Below are 6,000 nucleotides of genomic sequence, written 5' to 3' on the forward strand. Positions count from 1 at the left end.
TAACAACACCCATCAATCACAGTGACAGATAATCTCTCCTCCTTATCACAACAATACACCCACAACAAAAACACACTGATCACCATAATCACCCATCTCCTGAAAAGGGCAAAAGCTGATCTCACAGCCATAAATACTCAACTCCCAAACAAACTGCAGCAGAGCACAAAGTGCTGTCCTCTGAAGATGCCGGCCACAGAGACTGGCAAAACATTAGGAAGAACAACCTTCAGAACACAGCCAAAGAGTCCGAAAAACCCACAACAACCAGAGGAGTTACAGTTTGCTTGCAAAAGATCCACTCTGGCTTGGAGATCCACATCTGTTAAAGGTTTAACACCTCTCTTTTCTCTGTGGGGAAGAAAACATGTTGTCAGGGAGTGACCCTGTTTTTGTTGCTTCACATGTATTAAAAACAGATATCCAGAAATCTCAAAAATTATTTGTTCAATACCCTTTATGGTCATAGTGTTTGGAAAGTGGATTCTGGCTGTTTATTTATAAAATATACACTCAAATAGTATTTTGTAACACTAGTGCCATTTTTATGCATGTGATACCTGGAGTTGGTTTTTGTGTTTCAGATGTAATTCTTCTATGATCTGCAATACTTTTGTTTTCTGTTCCACATGACAGAAAGCATCAACACTTGCAGAAATTGAATAGCAGGCCCAAAACAACAGTTTTTACCAATGAAGACTTAGATTCTGAACACTGCAAATTGCAAGGAAGTTCTTTATGTCAAGGTGAACAAAATTATTCACCTCGTGTAGTCTAGCCTTCTATGCTGATAAATGTCTTACACAAAATCAGTCACGCTTTTTAAAATAAGGGCTGTATTTTTTTATTTGTTTTAAACAGTAACTAATCAAATTAAGGCAGACATTTGAATTGTTAGGACACACAATATTTTTGGATAGGCTGACAATTAAGGAAATGGAAATTTATTCAGCCTATTTTTGGTTTGGTAGGTTACTATAAGAGGGACTGACAACAGAGCCAAAATATAAATAGTAAATTTGTTTGTTAAATTATATCTCACACCTTTGCTAACAATTAAGAGTAGCAAATGTGAAGGATTTAGTGGTATACAAATTCATTTACATTTAGATGGACGATTTATTAAAGGTGAAACAATTAATACATTTTTAAAAAATCCTCTGGATTTAAGGAAGTCAGTGTCATTAAATACTGGTACAATTCTGCAATTCTTTCCATAGAACATGCACTCAGATGCACAAGCCACCATACTGACCCAGTTACCTCAGCAACAGAGATGAATCTTCTCCCTTCATAAACAAGGAGCAAGAACATAAACAGGTTTGAATGAAATGTGCGAAAGAGTAGAAGGCAGATTCTTTTGTGCAGGAGAATTTAACCTCTCAGAATGTGATGCAGCACCAGTCAACCCTCCAAAGTCGATGTATCCATGCTTTCTGACTGGCATAACAAGCATAACGGCAGGTGAACAACAGGATGTTATTTTGAAAGGCTCTTAAGTTAAGCAGCAGAATATATGTATGAGGTTTGAAAACACAATGAGGCCACAGGAGCTCTCACTCCACAGGACCTCAGGAGCCTTAAGGATCTGCCTTTGCATTTCTTAAAGTCAACTAAGATGCTTCCATGTTGCCACTCAATGTGATAGAGCTTTGACCAGTTACTTTGGCAACTGGAGGCATTTTCTGTTCTTACATCTGTCCCCTTGTGGACATATCACACTCTAATGCTGAAGCTGCAGAAAAATGGCCCATTTTACAGTACATATATCATTCAGAGATACACTTTCTCATTTTAATTCAGTGATAAAATGCCTTAGTGTTCCCTTGATATTTTTCTTACATTTGTAGAATATGTACTGAAATCTTTGCAAATAGATAAAATGCAGAAATTGCTACCGTAGCATTGATGGAAAAAACAGAGGGCAAGGAGAAAGAAGGAAGCACACAAACATTGCTGGAGCAATTATGGATACAAATGTATTATTGACAGCTGAGGGACCATGGTGCCACATAGGGCAGTAGATCCAAGCTTCAGGCTTGGATCTACTGTTGGACAATGAACCATCATCTCCCATCTCACTTGTTCAATTATGTAACTGAATGGCAGAATCCAGAATCCCATATTGGTGCCAGGCACTGTGTGGTTTCTCTGTTGCCTAGGAGTGTAGGTGTTCTCAGTCGGATGTGACCCTGAAGGCCTTCCCAACCGTCAGATCCTTTAAGTGGTTCCACACAATGGGGAAGCTAGGCCTGCAAATGCTGTTTCCTTCCCTAAACTAGATTCAGCAAAGTGTCATTACTGCCAACCCAAGTTGTGACATTTAAAGAAGAAGAAGAAAAAGAATAAGGGTTGCCAGGCCTCAAGGCATCAGCTGGAATCTCAGGCAGTTGCTGTGATTTTCTAGTGCTCAGACAGGAAGGTAAATCTTGGGGCAAGCAATATTGGTTGAAGAAAAAAACTTGATTGTTGAGGGTGTGATGCAGTTTGAAAGCCTGAACGTTCACTTCTAACAATTTTCAGTTGTTTCAGAGTTTGCTGGCATGGCATGAAGTTTTTGTGTGAGTGTTTTACCTGTGCAATGTTGATGCCCCAAAAAGTTAAGAGTGAGGAGATGTGGTTTGGGATTTGGAGTCCAAAAAATGACAAAAGCCACATACCTAACCCACATTTCATTAATGAAAAGCAATTTGCTGCTATCCCTGCTCCATGCGATTAGTTACCATGGTTAAGGGGATAGGTAAGGGCTGAACCCAGTAAAGGTATTCTGTTCTATATTTCCGTCATTCTTCCCATAAAGCTGTTCTATATTTCTGTCATTCTTTCCATTTTTTTTCCATCAAAAACCTTTTCCTCTATCAAGTGGCACCACAAGGATGACAAATAAATCCCTTTCAAAAAGTGCTTCCTAACTCCTTTATTCTGTCATCTGATTTAGTCAAAGCAGGGAATTGTTCTACATCATTTCATTGTGTGATTCCTGTATCCTGAAAAGGATAGCTTAGTTTACCACTTAGTCTACCTTAATGAGAATTTATGACACTGGGACTAGTAAGAGCCTGCATTCTTACCAAGTCATTTTTTAGGGTAAACATTGGGAATGAACTGCTAATCCTTCTTCCAGATCCTTTTGGCATGCCATGACCACACAATTCTATCTCTTGAAAAGAGGATCTGTCATCCTTAGAACTGATATAACGCTGACCTAGTTTTATGGCATGCTCTAACAACTGCTCTAAAAAGCAACCAACACAATTTGAGCAAAATCTTGAAGCAGGTTATGTCCTTGTTTCACAAGAAAGCTTTTAAGTGATGGTCCTGGTGCCAAAGTGCCTATTTTTGGCAAGCACCAAATGCATAAAGGAACAGTCAGCATCTACTATGTTTCTCCGAAAACAAGACAGGGTCTTATATTAATTTTTGCTCCCCCCCAAAAAAACACACACATTAGAGCTTATTTTCAGGGGGTATTTTATTTGTTTCATGTAAAGCAATCTACATTTATTCAAATAAAGTCATGTCACCTTCTTCTGGTTGCTGCACAATGGTGGAGGGCGGAGTTTCACAACTGGGGCTTATTTTTGGAGTAGGGTTTATATTATGAGCATCCTGAAAAATCATATTAGGGCTTATTTTCAGGTTAGGGCTTATTTTCAGGGAAACAGAGTAGCTAAAAGTAAAAGCAATCTTCCTCTTGAATTAGAGAGACAGAGAAGGAGTGCATTAAAAACCTGATTAATAACTATAACTAACTATATAGTTATATATATGTATAACTAACTATATATCTTCTAAATTTTACTGTTTATCAGAGGCTATCCCTACTTTCTGGCTCAGCACAAGTTTTCAAGGACTCCAGTCTGGAAGCTCATGGGCTCTGGACGGGAGGTCTGTACTTGCATACAAAGTATGCTGTGTAACTTGAAAAGGTAACTCATAACATAACAGCAGACCTTGTGACAGATGTTGATGTTGGAATAGCAACCTGCATGTTATGCCTCTGGGAGATTTGGATGGGAGGAAGTTCGGGTGAATGTCAATAACCTAAAGTAGCCAGTTGTTTCCTCTCTATCTCAGACTCCTTTCCCCACCTTTTTGTTTTTTGTTTTTATTTTTTTACATTGTTATTTTTATTTTTTCCTCAGGATTCTGTGTCAGTTTAGCAATGTTAGAGTTTTGATTCAGTTTCTAATGGCAGTATCAGCATTCGGAGTGTTCATGTAACTAGTCACTTAGTGAAGCAAATAATGGATCTAACCCAATAAGATACCATACTATGTAACTAGTGATGTGGTGGTGCTGTGGGCTAAACCGCAGAAGCCAGTGCTGCAGGGTCACAAGACCAGCAGTCGTAAGATCAAATCCACATGACGGAGTGAGCTCCCGTCACTTTGTCCCAGCTCCTGCCAACCTAGCAGTTCGAAAGCATGTAAATGCGAGTAGGTAAATAGGTACCATCTCGGTGGGAAGGTAAAATGGCGTTCCCTAGTCACGCTGGCCACGTGACAACGGAAAACTGTCTTCAGACAGGCGCTGGCTCTATAGCTTGAAAAGCGGGATGAGCGCCGCCCCCTAAAGTAGGACACGAATGGACTGAAAATGTCAAGGGGAACCTTTATCTTTATCTTTTAACTAGTGAATATGTTTTTGTTTGTATTCCAATATGAAGTAAAAGAGAAACATTTTTATTCTTTCTCAACAGCAGAGTCTGAGATGATGTTAGGCCAGTTAAATTGAGGTAAATCTAACTAAACTATTTAATAAGGAATGATGTATTTAAGGGATATGTGCAACATACTAATCTGCTCTGTAGGTCTCTGTCTGGACTTTTCTTCACTGCGTAGCTGGAGGTTTTTAAACCAAAAATTTTACCACATACCTACCCAGTAGTTGATTCCTTCATGTCTGCACTGGAAACTCTATTATTGGACCCAATAATGTAAACCAAAACATTACAGATGTAAAGCTCATCATCTAAGGCAATATATGCTCTACAGTATTTTACTTAAAACAAACAAAGTAATCTCTGTATGCAAGAATAGAGGAACACACATTTGAAATGTGAAACAATAATACCTGGAATATTTCAGTGTCCCAAGACATTGTGTCTCTGATCTCAAGGTAACCTTCCCTAAATACTGTAAAAGGATTTCAATAATAGATAAACAAATTGCCTACCCAAGAATGGATCAAGAAGTCCAGCTCTTACTTTCTTTGGCTAGGGACAAAGGCTTTTTACCTCACTACTTATGTAATGTTCCAGGATTCTCTGGAAAAGACAATAACGGAAGGCATCAGGAAAAGAGGACAGTCAAGTAAAAGATGGACTGACTCCCTAAAGCAGCAAAGGCAAACCTATGGCATGCATGCCACAGCTGGCACACAGAGCCCTCCTTGTGGGCACGCGAGCCATAAGTCCCTGGATCGCTACCCCTGGCAGCCAAACCTGAGGAGGCTGGCACTGGCGGTGGTGGGCCAGCCGAGCTATAGGCAGTGGTGTGGTTGGGCATGACTGGAGGTAAATCTGGAGTGGGGTCTGGAGGCATCTCTGTGCCCAGGATTCCTGCTTCTGCCACCACTTCTGCTGCCGCCACTTCCACCGCTACCGCCACCACCCACCGCCTGTTGCCTTTTCTTTCTTTCTTTCTTCTTTCTTTCTTTCTTTCTTTCTTTCTTTCTTTCTTTCTTTCTTTCTTTCTTTCTTTCTTTCTTTCTTTCTTTCTTTCTCTCTTTCTCTCTTTCTTTCTTTCTTTTCCAGTTTGAGCACTCAGGCTCAAAAAGGTTCACCATCACTGCCATAAAGGAACCACAGACTACAGGGGTTGAGCAGTGTTATAAAGGACAGGATATTTTAGAGATTGCTCATTCATTTGGTTGCTATAGGTTGGAGGTGACTTGACAATATGTAACAACAAAATTATGTTACTCAGCCTATCTAAGCAATTGATTTTATGACAACTGTCTGGACTACTTGTAGTTTTTGTATTACTTCCTCCAAAA

The sequence above is a fragment of the Pogona vitticeps genome, chromosome 2 (genome assembly GCF_051106095.1).
Source record: "Pogona vitticeps strain Pit_001003342236 chromosome 2, PviZW2.1, whole genome shotgun sequence".
Classification (NCBI taxonomy): Eukaryota; Metazoa; Chordata; class Lepidosauria; order Squamata; family Agamidae; genus Pogona; species Pogona vitticeps.